Below are 22,521 nucleotides of genomic sequence, written 5' to 3'. Positions count from 1 at the left end.
GAGTATTATGAACACTAAGGTGGAATGTTTCCTTCTGACTTAGCCATCTTTTTAATTGAATTTTACTACAATGAATAGCTTAGTAGGTATAATATTGCTGATTGAAAACAACGTGATTTAAAGTGTTTTTAACCTATACTTTCTCCAGTGTTTGCCTAAGAACCACTACATGAGTGGTACATATGCTACAATCCAAGAACCTACAGCAATACATCATTATCACCTAAAGTCCATATTCACATTACAGTTCACTCCTTTGTGCTGTATATTCTACAGGTTTTGACAAATGTGTAACGACATATGCCCATCATTACAGTATCATACAGAGTAGTTCACTAACCTCAAAATCCTCTGTTCTTCTCTTATTCTTCACTCCCTGCCAATGTTTTTTTTTTCTGATTTATGAGTATATACTTTGTGTATGTTGTATGTGTATATTTGAATTGTTGTATTCTATAAACAACTGGAACAAAAATAATTTATCTCGTAGTTTCAGAAATGCATGGCATTGTTAAAATTATATTTATTTAATGCTACAATAAAATATTTTACATATTTTAACATGTACGTTTATGCAAGATTATAATACAATTAATTTTGAATATGATAAGCAAGGTCCATAAGGCAGTATCCTTTGCTATTTCATCATATTAAACACTTTCTCATGTACAGTTCTGAATAAGTTTAAAATTACATTCTATTTTGGTGTAGCATTTTTTCAAAGACACCTGGTAATTGATCCAATGAAGTTTCATATTTTTCTCAAATTATGGAAAATAACAGGCATTCTATTCCACAGTTTTAAGGTAGACTTGTTTTATGTTGTTTTTCAAGACTCAGAAGGTAAGACAAAGTGTACATTCAAGTTAATTTGAATTAAAATGAGACTTGTATGCAGGTAGATTCAACATATTTGCTAATTTAAAGACTCCAGATCCTCTAGAATACTGCATATTCATTTCTAAGTATGTTTACTCATATATAAACATAATTACATATTAAAAATATCTCACTGGAAATTGATATCTTGAATTTAGGATTATACAGGGCCTTTATCCACCTGTAACATACTGTAACTTATGCTTAATAAGTGATATCCACTTTATAGTTCATTTAACATTTTCCATGTGATATGTAAGGGCTGAGTATGAAGTTTTATGGAAACATGAAAGATTAAACACATTAATTATTATTCTCTCCCAAAACCCATCTAAAACATAAAAAGGTTTTTAAAAGACAAAAAAACTTACAATAATATAGATAATAGAAGAGGATTAAAACCAAACAAAATTTGGGAGCTGGTAATTAGATGACCCAGTGGTAACAGACCAGAAGTCACCAGAAGGTTAAAACTTAAGTCACTAGTGGGAAAAGCTAAGAAGCAATCCAGTTAACATGCAGAAGGTCTCACAAATTGGTGGTGCCTAAAACTTTTAAAAGTGATGAAAGTCATGCTTAAAAGAGAAAGATAGTTGAAAATTCAACTAAGAAACCATGAGAGGACCAAAAGCATGCAAGTAGGCAACTTCTACTTCCCTACCCAAATGAATACTGAAAGTTTATTCTCTGGAAGAGGTAGAAGAGTCCTTGAATGGTAAGTCTCAGATTCAACTGGAAAAAGAGGTATAATAGAGAAAGGAAGCAGATTAATGATTCCACACATAATTTTGACAGCCCTCTCTCTACATACACATAATTCATCTCTTAAATCACAGAAAGCTGTCAGCCAGTAGACTACTCTCCAAGCAAATAATTAAGGACTCTTTTATGTAGAATCTAAGCAGTTCAGTAGGAAATATTTAAAGATATTGACGTAATGGGTCACTCAACAAAACAATCAAGAAAAATACACTGTAGTGAAGTCTACAGGTATCAAGTACCACCAACATACTTAGAGCAGTCATTCAGCTTTTTACTTAACTATCTGTAAACAACAGCAAACAAAAATAACCTACCTTCTGAAGAAGTTCTCTATAAAATCTAAGGTCTAAAACAAATATAGCTATTGTGAGGAAGCAGGGTATATATGAGCAGAAAAAAATTAATATGAACGTTCTCCGAAAGATATAAAACATCAACATGTTGTTATGGAAAAAGAAAATTTTCGGAACATTCTAGTGACAACCTGAACAAGTTGATGTTCAATTACCAGGAATTTGTCTATATATTCCATTAAACTATGTTCTTAGCTGGATCCTCTCTTTCTTACATTCCATAACCCTCACTTTGTTTTAATGAAGCACCAGTAGTTTTTCTAATAATGTGTGATTTAAGAGATAAATAATGCCTTATATCATGCCTCCATGATAGTTTGGATAGGTACTTCTAGCCAGAAAACCAGTTACATTAGGATTTAGAAGACAAATGACATTGCTGATGTTTTGAAGATGAAGCCCATTCTGAATGTTAGCACATTGAATTTTACCTTATTTTTCCCTATTTGTCTTGCTTAAAAATATGCATATATTATTACAGTTTATAAATGTGTAATCTAACAATGTAGAAATTATTTCATCAATTATTCTGGATATTTGTTGGGTCCTTCCAATATGGAACCTCATGTTCTCTGCTTTAGGAAAACATTTTGGATGGTTTATCTTTTTAAGAATGACCATTATTTGAAGGCCCTACTGGACTGCTTCTCTAATTACTATTGATACTACTACTACATTATATCTTCTTTCCTATATCTGTCTTTTCCCCTTATTTTCTGGAAGTTTTCTTTAAACTTCTATTGACTTTTAATCACTTCTATTGAGTTTAATTGCTTCTATTGACTTTCTGATTTTTATTTAACTTTTTAATTTCTAAGAGTATTTTGTGTTGTTTTGTTTTGTTTGCTGTGAACCTAAAACTATTCTAAAAATAAAGTCTATTAAAAGAAAAAAATACAATTGATAATAGTTAACATTGATGGCATAAATATCAATGGGCTTTCACTAATCAACTCTCGCTAATGGCTTGCCAACAGGTAGATTTATTGTAAGATAGGTGTTATTAAATTGTAAGTATAGAAATTGCCTCCATCTTCAATTGTCCCTGCTCTCTCTCACTTTCTACTGTTGTAGTCCTATCCCCTTATTTATAGGTCATTGTGCCTGTATGTCATTGACATCAAGAGATCAAGGGTATTAAATGATTATTTTTATATTGTCTTATATACTATGCCTGTAAAAGCAAGTTACTGACATATCGTTTTGTTTTGTTTTTCTTTCTTATTAAGAAACCATTAGTACTGAAAACTATTTCCCATGACACTGGTGGTTCCCCACATCATTACCCCACCCCCTGCATTCCGAGACTCCTTATTCTTGTGTTTTTCCGTTTTTGCTTTGGTTTGGTTTGGTTTGGTTTTGCTTTTTAGGGCTGCACCTATGACACATGGAAGTTCTCAGAATAGGGGTCAAATAAGAGCTGCAGCTGCCGGCCTACACGACAGCCACAGCAACACCAGAAGCAAGCCACATTTGTGACCTACATCACAGTTCATGGCAATACCAGATCTTTAACCCACTGAGAAAGGCCAGGGATCAAACCCACATCCTTATGGATACTAGCTGGGTTTGTTTCCACTGAGCCACAAGGGGAACTCCTTATTTTTTTCAAGCTTCAGGTAATTGTTAACTTTTGTATTTAAAAAAAAATGAAGATGTAAAGTATCTGGTACATAAAGTACTGAGAAGACTTTACTCTAAAAAACTTAAGGGTCAAAAAGAAAGAACTTTGGAACTGAGCCTTCAAATGGAATTTGTGGGTAAGAAAAAGTAAGTATCACAGTGATGCCTCTAGGGTTGTTTTTTTGTTTTTATAGATTGCTATATACATTACAATAAGTCTAATTAAATTTCAAATTCACACACACAAGGAATAATTAGCATAAGCATGTCTTAAGTATTACATAGGTGTCCTTTTTTTTTTTTTTTTTTTCCCCTATATTTAGCAACCAGATTTGAGGTGGGATCTGGTGGGTTGGGGATGGAGGAGGTCATTTAAGGACCCCTGGAGGTAAATTAAAGAGGAAAGCTCACTAAAGCATAACAGACTGTATTTCCTACCATCACTATGAGAAAAGGCTTAGAGCTAGATTTATTTGATTAAATGTTAAAAAATAATACAATTTTTTAACACAATGGTAAATATATAATATATTTAGCAATAAATCTATATCCACCATAACCCTAATTTTTTTTTTTCTCTTTGCTATTTATGGCCTCACCCACAGCATATAGAAGTCCCCAGGCTAGGGGTCAAATCGGAGCTATAGCTGCTGGCCTACACCACAGCCATAGCAGTGCAGGATCTGATCTGCATCTGCAACCTACATCACAGTCAGGGCAACACTAGATTCTTAACCCACTGAGTCAGGTCAGGGATCGAACCTGCAACCTCATGGTTCCTAGTCGGATTTGTTTCCACTCTGCCATGACGGGAACTCTGACCATAACTACTTAAAAAAATTTTATTTGCTTCTTTTCCTTCACTTCCATTCAAAAGAAAAGTTATTTTCTGTCCTGAATAAATACTCAAGGAAAACTTATCTTGTAAGAAAAACTGTCTTCTTTTCCAATTCTTTCAGCCCATTTATTAGGAAATGCCATCTCTCTCATAAATTTGGGGGAGAAGTTTTAGCTCCTTTCTCACTACTTGGGAAACTTATCCAATTGTTGACCCTCAAGATAGCCTCTTTTGTCTCTTTTTCCCTTAAGCTATTTGTCTGCAAACTTTCTCTCTAATCTTTTTATTTTATTTTATTTTATTTTCTTCTACAAAGTAAACTCAGTGGGGAGGCTCTGGCCCTAAAGGAGAGCCATTCCATTTTTCCATCTGTTCATTTTTGTGGATGAGTAGATCTAAAAATATAAGGCTTAAATAAAGGTCCTGGACTCACTGAAGCTTCCTCTCCAGCTTCAGCATAATAAAGCTAATATCTGGTCCATACATGACTATAAACAAGATAGGGGTACCCTGAAGGAAGAGAATCAAACATGGCTTCTAGACGTCAAAGAAACCATTTTTGGTCTAAGTCATTTTGTGATCTAAGCTTGCTCTTGAACAGGTTTCATTAATTAATGATCTTAAGGGAACAAAAGAATGAACAAATGACTACTGTCAGGAAAAAGAAGTATAACAGCAAAGACAATAAAGCAGTTGTAAAGATTCCCAGTTGTTTCAATGGTAATATTAGCCTGAAGTGCTTAACTACCAGATCACCTAGAACCTAAGGGACGATGCTGACCTTCTTTGACCATTGTGACTTCAATCAATTAAAGCTTGGACTCTGTTGACATTTGCCCGAATTCTATGCTGAATTTGCCTCTGCTCAAGCCCCTTCATGAATATGCATGTACCCTTAATTTAAAAAATCCCTATTTTTATTGTTGGGGAGATAGAGCTCTAGGAAAGATCCCCAGTGTTCTCATTACTTGCTGCAAGTAGTAAATTCTTCCTTTTCCTCATCTGTGGCTTGGTTTTATCTTTTGGCTTTATACCCACCAAGAGGTGAATCCAGTTTTTGAGTAACATGACTACTATTACTACACTCTAATTGGTTCAGAATCCAGACAGAAGGGTGAGCAAACAGGCTTAACTCTAACACATGTATTTCTGAACACTTCACTCCTACAAATAATATTTTCTCAATTCATTTATTACTCAGTTACTGAATTTCTATGTGCCCAACATGGTGCTATATCTTTCCAAAAATGTTCGACATTCTGTAGACTCTCTAGTATAAAATATTCTATTGCATATCTGTAACACTGTGGAGTAGTAGGGGCATATGCAAAGGGTCATGAAAACACAGAAAAAAAGAGAGAAATAGGAGTTCCCGTCATGGAGCAGAGGAAACAAATCCAACTAGGAACCATGATGTTGCGGGTTCAATTCCTGGCCTCACTCAGTGAGTTAAGGATCTGGCGTTGCTGTGAGCTGTGGCGTAGGCCAGTTGCTGTAGCTCCAATTAGACCCCTAGCCTGGGAACCTCCACATGCCGTGGGTGTGGCCCTAAAAAGCACAAAAAAAAAAAAAAAAAAAAAAAATTAAAAAAGAGAGAGAGAGAGAGAGGAAAAAACAATTTTACCTGGAAAACTCAGAGAAAAACATATTTGAACTGGCAAACATACTATTCACAAAAGCTTTGTGAAGGCATCCAGAAGAGGGATCTTTTGTAAAACCAAGAGGCTTGAACAGATAAGACTTGTTTGGGCAAGACAGGCAGACTGGTGTAAACAGAATTTAGAGCATATGGTTATATAGACAAAACTGTTGCAAAGCTAGAAAAATATACTGGGACCAGATTATAAACTTTGTTGATCACTTTAAATTTTTGCTTACAGCAATTGGGGCACATGGAAAGCTTTCATAATGTTAACTGGCACAACCAGGATTATATTTTTAAAATATAACTAAGGCAACAAAATGAAAGCTAACTGAAATAGCAAAAGGATACTAAAGACAGTGGAATAAGCTAGGAAGTTTCCTCAGCTGGAGAAAAGAAAGTCTTACACCAATGGTAAACTAATTTCGTATTAGTCAGTTAATGTCTCTCCCATGCTCAGGAATTTATCCTTACCTTCCATTGCAGAAAGCCTCACATCTTCCTAGCATTAATGACACCCACAATTTAAGCTCACTATTCATACATAATAGTTTCTTACTCTACTTGTTTGTTTAAGAGTTCTCCTAAAATTTGTAGTAAGTGATTTAAAGAAGATCTGAAATCTAGTTCCAGACCTGCCATTCTGTGTGACCTCCAGGAAGTATTTTAACATATCTGTGGGCCAATTTTTCCCTACCCATAAATTCCATGAGGGAATGAACCATGCCTATCTTGTCCATTACTACATTTTAAACTAGAATATAGAACATAATAAGTGTTCAATAAACAGAGTGATTAAATGGAGTGATAATATTTGCCTTATGTAACAAATAGGGGTCCTGTGAGAATTAAACAATGCCGGGAATAAGCATTTATTAATAGTGTAGCCATGTTAAAAATAGTAATTTTATTATTACTTGGATATATAAATGATTTGCTTACAAAAATAATGCCTACTTACTATAGAAAAACTTTCTAATAAGTTACACAAAAAGTAACAACAGGCATTATGATGCTATGCAGAAATGATGAGTAAGTTGAGCTTATACCCAGCCTTTTTCTATGAAAAATACACACCTTTTAAAAAAAAAGACCATATGGCACTGAATATTTTATACTCTATTATTCAATAACAGATTGTAAAAATTATGCAAATCATTAAGTGTTATTACAATAGAGCCTTAATAATAAATAATTATGTGTATATTCAATAATTTATCTGATTTATTGGATAATACCATTTCTTTAATGGTGGAAAGAATTAAGTGGAGAGATTATCTTTATATAAAAATCAATTTACGAGGAGTTCCCGTTGTGGTGCAGTGGTTAACGAATCCAACTAGGATCCATGAGGTTGCGGGTTCGGTCCCTGCCCTTGCTCAGTGGGTTAAGGATCCGGCATTGCCATGAGCTGTGGTATAGGTTGCAGACGTGGCTCGGATCCCGCGTTGCTGTGGCTCTGGAGTAGGCCAGTGGCTATAGCTCCGATTCGACCCCTAGCCTGGGAACCTCCATATGCAGCGGGAGCGGCCCAAAGAAATAGCAAAAAGACAAAAAAAAAAAAAAAAAAAAATCAATTTACGAAACAAAACACAAGCAGACTCAGCATTGGTATCACATACCTATATTCGATAAACATGCAGAATCTTAGTAAATATAGTTGTACCTATTATTTAAAGGATAATATGTTAATAAATCAATACTGCAATAATCTATACATGAATACTTATTTATTATCATAATATGTCTAAAAATATCAACACACTCTGCAATCCATTATTTTGTAGCTGTTATCATGTGGACTTGGAGTTGAGACCAACCTGGACACCCATTCTAGCTCTGCCCTGTACTAGCTGGGTGACTTTGAGCAAGTCACAGTCTCCATGAGCCCCTGGTTTTCTTAATTGTAAACTGAATATAATAATAACCACTACATATGGTTGTTATAAGGATTTTATGGTATTGTGCTGATAAAATGCCTAGCACATTGCCTGCCACATGATAATCATCACATATAAGCTTTCGTAATTTATCATCACAGTTACTCTTCACATATGCCATCAACCTGTTAAATCCCAACACACTCTTCAGAATCATCTCTAACTCTTATTTCTCCTCAAAATAAATTGTATGTTATTATATGTAAATCAAGTCATTTCTGGTCAAGTTTTACAATGGAATAGACTCATTAACTCTTAGGTTTAAAAATTTTTGAAATTTATTTGGCAGGGACATAGAGTTCTTACATTTATAAATGGAACAACAATAAAACAGGATAGCTTTTCTGCATTTTTAGTGACTGTCATGACTATTCTGAGAAAATTTTAAAATATAAATTTCAAATAGTTTGTTGTAATATAGCACACATTTTTGTAATTCAAACTGAATTTTACCCTTTAGAAAAAATACAAATTCTCTTCCACTCTTAATTTCCTAATAGAAGGAAAGATTGTGCACATATAGTTTGGAAGGTCTTCAGAAAAAAAAAAAAAAAAGGAAAATAAAATGTTTATCTGGGGAATATATTGAACTACTTTCTACTATATAATCCATATACAAAATTGACAAAAAGGTTCCTGATATATAATCCATATACAAAACTGACAAAAAGTTCCTGACCAATATTTTAAAATATCCATTCATTTCTTTTCCTTCTACTTTATGCACTAATTCACATCATTTTTTTATGAATAAAGAACTACATCTTAACTCAGTATTTTGTTAAGCACCTTTTGGGGACAAACTAAATAACTGTTTCAATTATTTTGCAATTTTGGTTATTACTATATAATCATTACTCCCTTACAAAAGCTAAGGAAATGTAACCACAGCAGCCTTACTGAGGCTCTCTGCTGACCATTTCAGAAACTGCAGCATACACCCTGATTCTATACTTTTCCCTGTTAATATCTTGTTTTCATTTGGAAAAATATGTAGGATTATCAAAATCCCCACAATCATCAGAATCAATATTAAAGATATGTGATCTGAAATTACTTAGCTCTAAAGAGGCAAATTAACTATTTAATTTTCAACTGCAATCATTCTTTCCTAATTTTGAAATTCTAATAGATGTTGAGTATGAATATGATGCTTGTCATGCTAATCAGAAATAAAAGCACATTCACAATGATATTAGAAATATCATACAGTATTATGAGATATGGGTGGGATGATCTTTTAATCCATAGTCTGATATTAACAACTTAGTTATCTTTAGTAATCCCTTAAATTAAAACTTCCTTTAACATTTTTTTACTGTGACTTATTTTATTTTATTTTATTTTATTTTATTTTTTTTATGGCATAAGGAGGTTCCCAGGCTAGGGGTCCAACTGGAGCTGTAGCTGCCAGCCTATGCCACAGCCACAGCAACATGTGATCTGAACCGCGTCTGCAACCACAGCTCACGGCAACACAGGATCCTTAACCCACTGACCAAGGCCATGGATCAAACCGGCAACCTCATGGTTCCCAGTTGGATTCGTTTCCACTGTGCCACAACGGGAACTCCCATGATTTATTTTATATTGGATTCTCCAATACAAAATATGCACATACCTATGCTGTTGGTACAGAAGGTATTTTAGTCTCCTATTTTTATGAAGAGTAAATAAACAGAGGCTCAGAAACATTATGCAGCCTGCCCAAAGTCACTCAGCTAACAAATGGCAGATATAAGTTTTGATCTGAGGCAAATGAGGTTTTTTTCTACTACACCAATCTGCATCTCATAACTATGGAAATTATAATAATTTCCATAACATTACAAAGCTCTGAGAAAATGGAACACATAATACAATGACTTAGATGTTAGAAAAAAGGAAAGAAATATCCGGAGCTGAAAATGCTGCTTCCTACTGTGGGAACTCCTCTCTCAGGTTGAGGGTCTTGGTCATCAGAACATAAGTAATGAGAACAGTGCTTGATTATATGCTGACAACTCTAACAATTATCTCCAATCCAAACCTCTTCTCTGTGCTTCTGATTTATACACGCAACTACCTATTTAACATCTCCATTTAGATGCCTCCTGAGCACCTCAAATTCAACATGCCCAACATGGATTTCATGCTTTTTCTTCAAACTCTGCCTCTTTAGTTACCAGCACCACCATCTCCCCAGTTGTTAAAAGAAGAAAATGAGGAATTGTCCTTTTATCTGTGACTGCTCTCATTCTTTTTCATTTCATTTACAAATGATACAATATTTACCTCCCAAATATATCTCACATCTGATCAGTTCTTTCCATCTCCACTGCTACCACCTTATTTCAAACCACCAAATTAAAAGCAGTTCTTCTGACCCTTTTCTGTTTGCCTATTCCCATTCCCCTCTAACCTTAAAAGAACCTAATTACAGGAAAGAGATCACTAGGTAATTTAACATAACTCCTGACTTATCCTCTCTTGAATGTACACCAAGCTTTATCTAACCTATTCTTTTCCTAGATCAAAAGAAGGATGCAGAACTAAGCAGTTAAAAAAAAAAAAAAAAAAAAAAGACTAGCTGTCTATCCTCCACAACTCCTCTAAGCAAGCCTGCTGCCAGATCACTGGAGCAAGATAACATTTGCAGAGTGTCCAGGCCAGCCAGCCTGCACACAATGGAGAATGATACAGAATCCGACCTCCTGCCTCGATGATGCATGGAGATTCCTGCCCCCTTCTTCCCTTTAAAAACTGTCATGGTTGAGAAGAATCTTCAGAGTTGGTCTCTGGACATGAGTCCTCCTTCTACACAGATTGCTGGCTTTTCTGATTAAAACAACTTTCCTTTCTACTGATCCTTGCCTCATAAATTACTGGCTTTTGAGTAGTGAGCAGCCAAACCTGAGTTTCATAAACAGATTCTCTCTCCTGGATGCTGTGATATATACTCCAACTTGGCCTGCCTATTTCCACTCTTGCCTCTCTACGATCCATTATCCATTTGTCTAAACAGCAGAAGTGATCAATTTAAAAGGTAAATCAGAGCATAGAACTCCCATTTTAAGCCTTTTAGGGACTCTCATTTCATTTATAATATCATCTGTGGCCTAAAATGCCAATGGGCTCTAGAACACACTGTACTATAACTAAATAGGCCTCCTTTCAGTTACTTTGAAATAAAGCAAAACCATTCCTGTACTTACTCCCTCCTTACAGTCTCACCTTAACTGTCATTGACCCAAAGATGTTTTTGCTTTTTTTTAAATCTGTAGTTTTTAACAATATTTATTCAAAAATAATTACTGAACTTGGTTTACTTATCATTTATGGAGAATGAAATCTCTTCAGGGTAGAGGCTATACCTATTTTCTTTTCAATGGTTCCCAGTGCATTGTACAAACCTTGGCATCTATAAAGTCCTAAGAGCTGGTTGCATTAATTAGGTAAAAGTAAAAAGTTCACAGAGAAGCAAGATCTACTATACAGTTGAGGGTATTCTAAGCCATTTTTCTCTCTCTCAGAACTCTTTCTACAGGGGGCTTCATGTTAAAGATCTCCTTGTAGTAGTCTAATTTAGATGGCATTGCATGGGGCTTATTCATAGATTCAAATCATTTCCAGTGGTCACAGCTCTGATAGAAGGATTCTGAATTGCTGATAAATGTCCTTATTTCAGAGCTGGGGGGCGGTTGCAGTTCTTTATTTTCTGAACCTCTGCTGGCATCATTTCAAGAATGCAGCGAAGTTCATTGAGAATACATTTGCTTGTGTTTTATAAAAGTTAGCTTCCTGTATTGCACAATTTCGAAGTCCTCCTGTAGCTCAATATCAAAGGTTAATTAAAGTGGAAACATCAAATTTCAAAATTATGATCTGAGCTCTGCTCAACCAATCTTCTCTTATGAGTCCCCGAATGATCTAAATTAAACATTAACTAGATCTTGACCTAAAAAGTAAATTGTCTGACTGTTTTATTTTTTGCTTATTATAAGAATACTGTATACTACTAGGGAATGCATCATTAAAAAGATGTGTGCATTCCTCACAGAATCTGTTGTGTTCACAATGGAGTTTCACCAGAGTTATATCATATATTAATGTCATAATGTTTTCAAGGTGGTCCCTGCCTTTCAACTTTGGTTATTACTATAACCTGAGTTTTAAGCAAAGAGATACCATGTGACTTTTTGAAATAAAAATTAGTTTTTTTTTTAAAAAAAAACTTCATAGCAGGAAGTTTGGTTTTTATTTTATCCCATGTAAGTCAATCACTGTATGATTAGTTCACTTTACAAATGTTTTTAATAAATTGTATAAAAGAAAGGCGAAAAATTAAATGTACTGATTTTTATGTACTTCTCCCCCACCCCGCAAGTTAAAAGCAGGATTCATTTTATAACTGGAATTTCAACTTAGGACACATCCTACGGCTACAGCCCAAACTGCTACTACTAAAATGCCACATGTTTTGCTGAGAAAACAGAGCCACAAAGCTGGAGAAAAGTAAAGCAAAAACAATGCTCTACTGATGGCACTTCTGCGAAATTGTAAATTTACTGGAATCATGCCAAATTGTAACACTTGACATCATATCCATTCTGTTGCTATAAACCAGGGCTAGTATAAAGCAACTTTCCACTGCATAATGGCTGCTGTTTTTGCTTAAAATTAATTGCACATGTGTTTAATTATACAGCAGCTCTTGAAAGTGATTATATGAAATGTTATTTCTTCATGGACTTGCTTAGATCTCTCAAATTATAGTTCTCTAACTCTGAAAGCAACAATGAATTTTAATAAAGGGCAGGGTTTGCAAATTACTGTTGCCAGGTTGCTGCCAGTGACTGAAAAGCCTCTTTTAGAAACTGAATGAAGTCCTATTGTCTTTGTTCACTCGCAAGTGAGAAGGGACCAAAATTACTCAGCTACACCACCAGAGGGCACTCTGATGATGACCAGAAGAATACTCCTCTTCAGAGGCCACTACCTTGGAACTGCCTTTGCTCTTTTTAAGACCTTTGATGTAGCCTTTCATTCTGAAAATTTTCCATCTCTAAAACTCCAAAAAGTCTACGGCCATACCACCCTGAATGTACCCAATCTCATCTAAAACTCCAGAACTAATATTATAAGTAATCCTCAAAGAACAATGAGCATACTTGATAAGCACTTAAGTCAAGTTTGCCTGGCTCTTCCATCATTCTCAGGACCTGATGTGATTCAGGCAACCACAGACTGATTTAGACTGATTTACCTTTGGTTCAAGATGCCAAATCTAGTTGTATTTAATTTGGAAGCAACAAGAAACAGTTTAATGATTCAGAAACCTATTAAGAGGTATAGACTTTATACTAACAAGTAATATATAGAGGTTGAATACACAGCTTTATAATAAAGCTTAAAGAAGAAAGCGCACTTGAATCAGCTCTTGGAATCACTATATTTTTCACCTAAGCAATCGTACAGCTATCTGGCACTTTGCTAGATTCAACCTAGTTGTGGACAATTTCTGAAACTAAAGAAAGGTAAATTGTCATTGGTGAACAATTCATAAGGAAATCCATGTCTTTAACTGAGTTAGGTGTTTTCATAATGCTCCCTATGCTCTCTAAATCTATGCTTTTTTGTCTTTTTTTTTTTTTTTTTTTTTTTTTTTTTTTTGCCTTTTCTAGGGCCACTCCCTTGGCATATGGAGGTTCCCAGGCTAGGGGTCCAATTGGAGCTGTAGCCGCCAGCCTACGCCAGAGCCACAGCAATGTGGGATCCGAGCCACATCTGCGACCTACACCACAGCTCATGGCAACACTGGATCCTTAACCCACTGAGCAAGGCCAAGGATCGAACCCACAACCTCATGGTTCCTAGTCGGATTCGTTAACCACTGAGCCACGACGGGAACTCCTGCTTTTTAATTTTAAGTAATTTCAATCCAATGCATATAACTAAAATAACAAATACCACTAAAAAGCTTAAAATGAAAATTTACAGTCCTTAATCTTAAACCTTTCTAGCTCTTCGTGCCCACTCATCAGTCCTACTGCTAAGTAGATTAATCTTCAATCTTTTTAGATTTTTTATCCCAATGGTAGTTATATTATAATCTTGTAAATAATGTTTATAAACTGTTCTTCCTTATTTTATCAATTTGTAGCCATCTTCAACTAACCTTCTATTATATATGCAATGGCTTCATTCCCTTTTATCACTTCCTCTCCTCCTATCTTCATAATATAGATACATGTCTATTTATATGACAGCTAGTTATATGTCTAGGTTCATGGGAATATTATTCACTGGAGATTGAATGAGCAAATTATATTTCTATTCTTGAGTAAACATTTGTCCCTCAGAAGCCTACACCAGACTTTCTGGATGAGTTTAGGCTGGACCAGTTACCAGGTGTGTGGCCTAAAACAAACCTCTTCATTTCATTTTGCTTCAGCATCCTTTTCTATATAATATGGGAAAAATATAATATCTATTTTGTAGATTTGACGTGAGGTAAATGAGATAAACCAAGTGAAAGAACTTTATGTAGTGTATGATATATAACAATCAGTCAATAAATGTTAGGTATCTCCATAATAAACATATATTCCTGCAATGTATATTTTTGTCTACATTATAATATTTGGATAAGTAAAAGACATCATTCTTTGGGAGTTTTTTGTTTTTGTTTTTCTTTTTTTTTTTTTTTTTGGCCACACATGTGGCTTATGGAAATTTCCAGGCCAGGGATCTAATCCGAGCTGCAACTGCGACCTATGCCACAGCTGCAGCAATGCCAGATCCTTAACCCACTGTACCAGGCAGGGGACACTGGCCTCACACAGCTGAGGGGCATATCAAAGCAATGATTTCAGTGAGCCTGACTCTTTCATCTTCCCATAAATAGAAAAGCACCAAATTCCTTGAGATATCTGGCTTTCTGTAATTAATAGTAAACTTTTGATGTTCCAACTACCTGGTCTTTGTTGCAAAAATTCCTATATATCCTGGCTCTTCCCTTACCTCTTTGGAGCACCCTCTCACAGTTATCTGAGAAGCTGTGTTGTCTACCAAATGAAACATGATTATCTACTTTTAGGTTCTATATTTTGGTAAGATATATATCTTGACTATATATATATACATAAACATATATGGTATATATATGTGTGTGTGTGTGTATACATATTTCTGTATTTACATGCTTAATTTGATTTCCCTCTCTTTAAATAAACTTAGATACCAAAAATATCAATGAGAGCAAATTTTTTCTTACTTTCTAAATTGGAACACCCCTCTTTTTAAATATCTTCCTAAGTATCCATTTTAACTTTTGTTCTTTTATAATGTTGTAATAGATCATGCAGTAAGTGTATACCTTAGAAGAAATCTTGTATAGATTCTTTGTAAGAGAAACATCAGTTTCAGAAAATCAACAAACAATAGTGGTTGATGTCATGAAAAATGTTTCAAAAAAGCAAAGGTTTAAAGGAATCTGCAGAAACTCATAATGTGTGACAGTGTTTTAATCCTCCTTTCCATAAATATATGGCACCTACACAGTAGCAGGGAATGTGCTTGCCACTTGTGATACGCTGTGAACACATACTTGTGGACCTCCAAAGGCAATAATATGAAGGGAGTGGGTATTTACAAGTAAGTTACTAATTATACCACAATGCAATACTTATTTCAGAGGCATGTATTGTTCCATTATGCTCAAGGTGAAATATTTTCTATAATTCATTTATTATATCTTCAGTGAGAGTATAACAAGTGTTGCTAGCACCATACTTCAGTAAAACACCTTACCCAGACTTGGGAATTCAAGGAAGCTTCACAGTGTTAATGTGAGATTGACATTAGAGGTGTGAATTGTTCTGAAAGGTGGTTTTACAAAATAAATACAAAACAATCTGTAGTAAAGTAACTCTAATATGAGCTATAGGTAAAGAGCAAGAATGAAAAACAAGGAAGAATATATGAGATTTCCAGTATTTCACATTTACGCCTTCATGTATTCTGAAGCTAGGAAATTATAAATCAATACATTTGTTATTATAAGTCAACATCAAAGGAGAACCAATGTTTAAAAGTTTATGGGGCTGCTAAAATATGACGAAAATCCTATAAACAGAAATGACTCTATTCATGACAAGAAGCAGAAATTACTCTATTCATAACATTATTGACAGATTGGTCATAGCTAGGCATCAAAGATAACTAAATGATGAATTTTTTAATGAAGACAATAAGAAAACCTATAGTGATAGGAAAATCTACTGTGATAAAGAGAAATGAAAAATGATTATCTATTCAGTAGTAAACAAAAACACAGTAACAGGAGATATACAAAAATTACAGTTTCAATTTAGAAATTACCCATCCCTTCCAAACTTGTCTCTGCTATTTCTACTGATGTCTTATTGTTCAAATAAATCCTGTAAATTACTTTACTTTTGCCACAGATGAACCAGTAGACACAAACTTAACTAAAGCTTTCCCTTCAAAGTATATCAATTACTAATCCAAATCAAACTAGACAAACCTGAGTTTAGCAGACACTATTAAGATTTGTCAACACATTTGTAAATATAAACTTTAGTAGGACGCATTGATTGTTTTATATGTAGACTGCTTTACAAATGTTACCTGCGAAAAATGTATACAAGTCAAGATAGTTTCTAGAAATGAAAACAGAATCTAAAATTTTACCAATGCTTTTCAGAATATGGAACGTAACAAGAATTTTTCCCTTAAAAGACTTCAAAAATACCAGATATCCAATTAAGCCAATTCATAGTCACCCATGAATTGGTATGGGCAGGGCATGAGAAATCATTGAGAAGACCCTAAATTTGGATATCATGACAGCATGAAAACAGTTTAATCTGCACCTTCACTCATGGAAAATTGAAATGATGGCCACACCACACCACTTGATTTTTGGCTTTGATCAGTAGATCAAAATGTACTCATTATGATTATTCTTTTTGCCGTATAAGACAATAGCATAAGAAAATTTTCATGTAAATATATCCTTTCTTTTGTGCTACTGTTTATAGTCTAGATTGCAATGTTTGTCATCAGAAGCAATCTAAATACCTATTTAATTTATGATCCAAGAATAAATTATTTTTTGTAATTAGATTTAATACAATCTTTTTTTGAACATGATCTGAAGATTAGGTTCAGGTAGAATCCTGTGATGTCAATGCTGCACCTCTAAGGTATAAATACAGTGATGGTGTAATTTAAAAAAAAAAAAAAGCCTTAAAAAGAGAAATCTTCAGAGTAAATGAAAGGTAGTTTCCAAGATTTCAGGTTAAAAAACAAAGAATTCAACAAATGAGCACATACAAATTTAAGAAAGTGACTAGTTTCATGACTGAAAGTTTAACAATGAAGATGAACAGATTATTTCAAGATGTCACTATAGTGTTTGTCCTAAAATGAGTCACTGTATGGATCAATGTGAGATCTAATTTTGTTTTCCATAAGTTGTGAAATCATTCAACAGTAACGGGGATTTTGCAGAACAGATGCCTGAGATGATAGTTTACATAGGATGTAGAGGTGAGGTGATGCTCCAGTCTAGTCATTAACAAAGTAAAGTTTTTATAAGTTGAGAATATTTGTTTTAAGATAACTCATTCTGGTTGTTGTTTAATCTTCAGTTTCTCTTATGTCAAAAGAGGAGGCTGAGAAGCTCCCGTCGTGGCGCAGTGGTTAACGAATCTGACTAGGAACCATGAGGTTGCAGGTTCCATCCCTGGCCTTGCTCAGTGGGTTAAGGATCCCGAGTTGCCGTGAGCTGTGCTATGGGTCGCAGACGCAGCTCAGATCCCGAGTTGCTGTGGCTCTGGCATAGGCCGGCAGCTACAGCTCCGATTTAGACCCCTAGCCTGGGACCTCCATATGCCATGGGAGCGGCACTAGAAAAGGCAAAAAAAAAAAAAAAAAAAAAAAAAAAAAAAAAAAAAAGACCAAAAAAAAAGAGGAGGCTGAATATAGTCACCTTTGCTTACCAGGAATTTAGTGTCCCTATTATATTAATTGCCTGCCTGTATTTATTCCTTTATTTGAAAATAGATTGTTTTATCTTTTATTGAAATGGAAAGGTTCTTTATACAATATGGATGATAATTCTTTGACTGTCATATGCTGTTGTCTTTTCCCATAAGCAAATTTTTACTCAGCATGTACTATCAATGAGACACTCACAAAAATTATGGAGGTATAGTGACAATAAAAATCCCTGCCCTCAAAAGCATATACATAAAATCTATGTAATGAACACAAGTTAGTTAATAATAAATGCTATAAAGCTAAGTTGTTATAGAGCATTGTGTTACACTATGGAAATAGCAATTTAAAAGGTCTTTGAGAGGCTGACACTTCAGGTGAAACCAGAATTAAAGTGAGGCTTCTGCTCTTTATTACTCCTATGGGGTTCTTTCATGTTCTAGTCAATAGAAAAGTTTATTTTGTTTTCCACTATATCTATGTCTCCTCTTATATTTAATTTTAGTTTTAACTGTCCACTGCCATGTGTTTGTATAGAGTGCATTATGTTTGTGGCATGTATAATTGTAAAGAATATGTAGGTTATTTTGTATATCTATAGTAGCTCCTTGACCCAAACCCCCAGTAAATTGTTAATGCACATTTAGTGATTTTTGTATGATACCAGCATCATATGGGACATGATTTATGAAGGGACATGATTTTTGTCTGCTTCTTCTTTTTTTTCCTTTTTCAGCAGCACCTGAGGCATATGGAAATTCTCAGGCTAGGAACTGAATCCAAGCCACAGCTGCGACCTATGCTACAGCTGCAACAATGTTGGATCCTTAACCCAGTGTACCAGGCTAGGGATTAAACCAGCACCTGCACAGAGACAAGCCAGATCATAAGCCTACTGTGACATAGCAGGAACTCCAAGGGACGTGATTTTTGTTCTTTTGTTCTGAGTACAGTGCAAGACAAAGGTACAACTTCTGAACTTCTGCACTGTCCACTTTCTAATCAAGCAAACATTTCTCAGGACCATCGTCATCTCTTTCCCTATTTTCAAACTTTTACATTTAATAATTTGTTCTATTAAAAAAAAACTACAATAACATCATTTCACTCTTTCAGCCCTATGAAACAACTTGATTCTGAAAATTTTAGAGGAATGGCTTGGAAATGCTATGGTGACTGGATGGTTTAAAGGTATGCTCACACTAATTTTGTTGTTTTTGTATATGATGTGAGTAGCAGAGATAATAGAAAATGCTATTCTTTAAAATAAAATCTTAGAATGTATCTCTAGCCTAAAATATAGAGTAGATTATATGTATGGTTTTTCTGTCATCTTAAGACAAATAACAAATTTCTGAGTACCCACTGCAGAATTCCACAAGGTAACAAGGTAACATCAACATGATAAGAAACTAAAAGGAAATTCCATGAATCAGACAATTTAAACTCTTATAGTATGAACACATTCTTTAATTTTTCACACAAACATGCTGTGGTATATAGAACCATAGGATGCACTCAGATGTTCTTAATAAAACACAATTGTTATGGTTTTAGCGAGGTATGTGAGAAATTCAGTGATCTGCACTTGTTGACAGATTGTCTTTGCTTGTGATTTCAACAACAAAATTTAATGACCTCTGTTTTGAGCTTCAAGGGAAAGGCAAAACTCAGACATGGTTTGATTGAGCAGTTTCAAAATTAATCCAAAGAACTGGTCAACACAGGATTCTAGAATTCCTATTTAGTATTTTTTGTCTTATATAGAAAGACACAAGAAAGCTAAACATTAATAAAACAGACTCAAATTGTTCCTTAGAACTTAACAGATTTGTAGATTTAACCTTTCTCAGGCTGGCGGACCATTTGTTATTAATGATGTCAGTGAAATTGTTAATCAAAATGGAAGTGCCTTCAAATTAATTGCTGCTGACCTCAGGAAAAATCATTATCTTTTAAATGGACATTCAACTGAAGCTAAAATAATTTCAGTCAGACTTTGAGTCATTAACTCATGACTGCAAATCTTCTTTTATGAAAGTTGTTTACTCTCTAGTAAATATGCCAATGAATAAAATAACACTAAAACAACATCAATGGGATAAGGCAAGCACATGTAAAACAAAAAAAGCCTTGATAAATCTAATTATGTTTACATTTCTTTGCTGTATTACACATTTTTGTGGCTTCAGCCTCTACTGACTAGTCTATGTAACTTTTCAAATGTTCTCATTCATCTATAGGGTTATACAGATCTTATTTTTAACAATTTACTGTACCCAGAACAGTCTTTTATTCTAACTCAGTCAAGCTCAGTTTTCATAAATAGTTTTCAAAAGAAATTTGACAGAAAAGAAATATATGCAAATTCCCAATGTATTTTGCCAAAGAGGTAGGGAAACTAGCATTCTCATGCTTTGATGGTGGAAGAGAACTGCTTACATGTTTTCAGGAATTAATCCAAAAATATATTAAAATGTTTTAGCTTTTGACTCAGCAATCCCACATGAAAGAATCTAGTTTACTGAGAAAAAGTAACAAGAACAAGATGTTTACTGTTGTAGTGACAATGATCTAAAATTCCTATCCACAAGGAAATAGTTGAATTAATTATGCTTCACACATAAATAGATCATTACTAACAGAGTTCTGCACATGGTATACTGATTGATGATAAAAAAATACCTGCATACACACACACACACACACGCACACACACATTAAGCTTATATATTAAAAAAAAAAAAAAAAAAAAAGGAGTTCCCATCGTGGTGCAGTGGAAACGAATCTGACTAGAAACCATGAGGTTGGGGGTTAGATTCCTGCCCTTGCTCAGTGGGTTAAGGATCCAGCCTTGCCATGAGCTGTGGTGTAGGTCACAGATGCGGCTCAGATCTGGTTGTTGCTGTGGCTCTGGCATTGGCTGGCAGCTGTAGCTCCGACTGAACCCCTAGCCTGGGAACCGCCATATGCCACAGGTGCAGCTCTAGAAAGACAAAAGACAATAAATAAATAAATAAAACCTCTTATCTAATTGTGTTTATGTCACATGGGCAATGAGATATGGTATGAAAAGTTTCATACCATGATATTAACACTGGTGATCTGGAACAAGGGTGAGTTATGGAAGATGACAGCAAGAGTTCTAATAACTTTATTTTTTTCAATTATATGGCAATTATCACATACATTTTTGTAATTTCAAAGATTAAGTATGTTCTAAAATAATTAGATCATGAAAGAGTAAACATTACCAGACCTGCCCTCCCACCATAAACAATTATAAAACTGAACAAAACATACGTGGCAATGTTTACAGACACTGAATGACAAATTGTGGAAAACTACAATTCCTGGAGCAAGAAAAACATATGAGGTGAGACCCACTTTTGCCAGATATTTTTTGGCACATGGAGTTGGAATTCTAGCATTTGATGAAGTGAGAAGACAGAGACTGGAATACGGATTTGAGGGTATAGCTGGAATTGTGGGCAGAATTCTGAAAAGAAAAGAGATGCTGGAAAAGCAATGTGGTTTGGGAAGGGAGCACCAAATGTTTGCTTAGGGATTTCCCTGAGAAAGTGGTCAAGAATTAAGATGTACATATGTAGGTAAGAATCCACAAAGCTTCAGAGAATAGTTAGTGAGGAATCGAGAAATGAACAAAAATATCAGAAACCATATAGACCTTGCAATTGTCCAACAATAGTGAAGAAACTTTACTGAGACCTTTAGGAAATTAGTTTAGACCCAAGGAAGGTCAGGACTTAAAAATAAGAACCAAGCCATAATATAAAGCAATTCCCTAGAAATAAGAACACAAAAATAGAAACATCCTAAGACAAAAAAACCTTGGTATATCAGTCATTTGTTTGGCAGACTAAAAATTAATAATAGTTTTTTTTTTAATTTTTTTGTCTTTTGTCCTTTTCTTAGGGCCATATCCAAGGCATATGGAGGTTCCCAGGCTAGAGGTCTAATCGGAGCTGTTGCTGCCAGGCTGTGCCAGAGCCACAGCAACGCAGGATCTGAGACGCGTCTGCGACCTATACCACAGCTTACAGCAACGCTGGATCCTTTATCCACTGAGCAAGGCCAGGGATCTAACCCGCAACCTCATGGTCCTAGTCGGATTCGTTTCCACTGCACATGACAGGAACTCCTAATAATAGTTTTTAAAAGACAACATAATTGGAGTTCCCTGGTTTCTTAGCAGGTTAAGGATCTGGCATTGTCACCACTGTGGTGTGGGCTCAATCATTGGCCTGGGGACTTTCACATGCCATAGCTGTGGCCAAAAAAAGAGACAACGTAATTATAAACCACTACAATGTATTATCCATAAAACCCAAGATAACATTTTTTAAGCTAAGTATATAAAGAAGCAGAAAAATGCAATACATAATCAAAAAAAATAATATTTAACAAACACAAACCAAAGGATGGTACAGTACTGGAATTGGTAGATGAAGACTTTAA

The 22,521-nt window shown here is 34.7% G+C and overlaps 1 protein-coding gene and 1 long non-coding RNA gene across 7 annotated transcripts in view; one reads left to right on the top strand and one right to left on the bottom strand.

The window, feature by feature from the left end:
- The window catches only part of CSMD3 (CUB and Sushi multiple domains 3), a 1,223,593-nt gene that overhangs the window by 967,992 nt on the left and 233,080 nt on the right, over positions 1 to 22,521 (bottom strand). The gene's annotated exons all lie outside the window — the stretch shown is intronic.
- Positions 1 to 22,521, top strand: part of LOC110260422 — a 35,703-nt gene that overhangs the window by 1,169 nt on the left and 12,013 nt on the right. The window contains exon 2 of the long non-coding RNA XR_002343685.1: positions 19,159 to 19,233. This is a non-coding gene — a long non-coding RNA (uncharacterized LOC110260422). The remainder of the gene's footprint in view (positions 1 to 19,158; positions 19,234 to 22,521) is intronic.

This window comes from Sus scrofa, chromosome 4, assembly GCF_000003025.6.
Source record: "Sus scrofa isolate TJ Tabasco breed Duroc chromosome 4, Sscrofa11.1, whole genome shotgun sequence".
Taxonomy (NCBI): domain Eukaryota; kingdom Metazoa; phylum Chordata; class Mammalia; order Artiodactyla; family Suidae; genus Sus; species Sus scrofa.
Note: the sequence above shows the minus strand (reverse complement) of the source record. Positions and strands in the feature narration are given on the sequence as shown.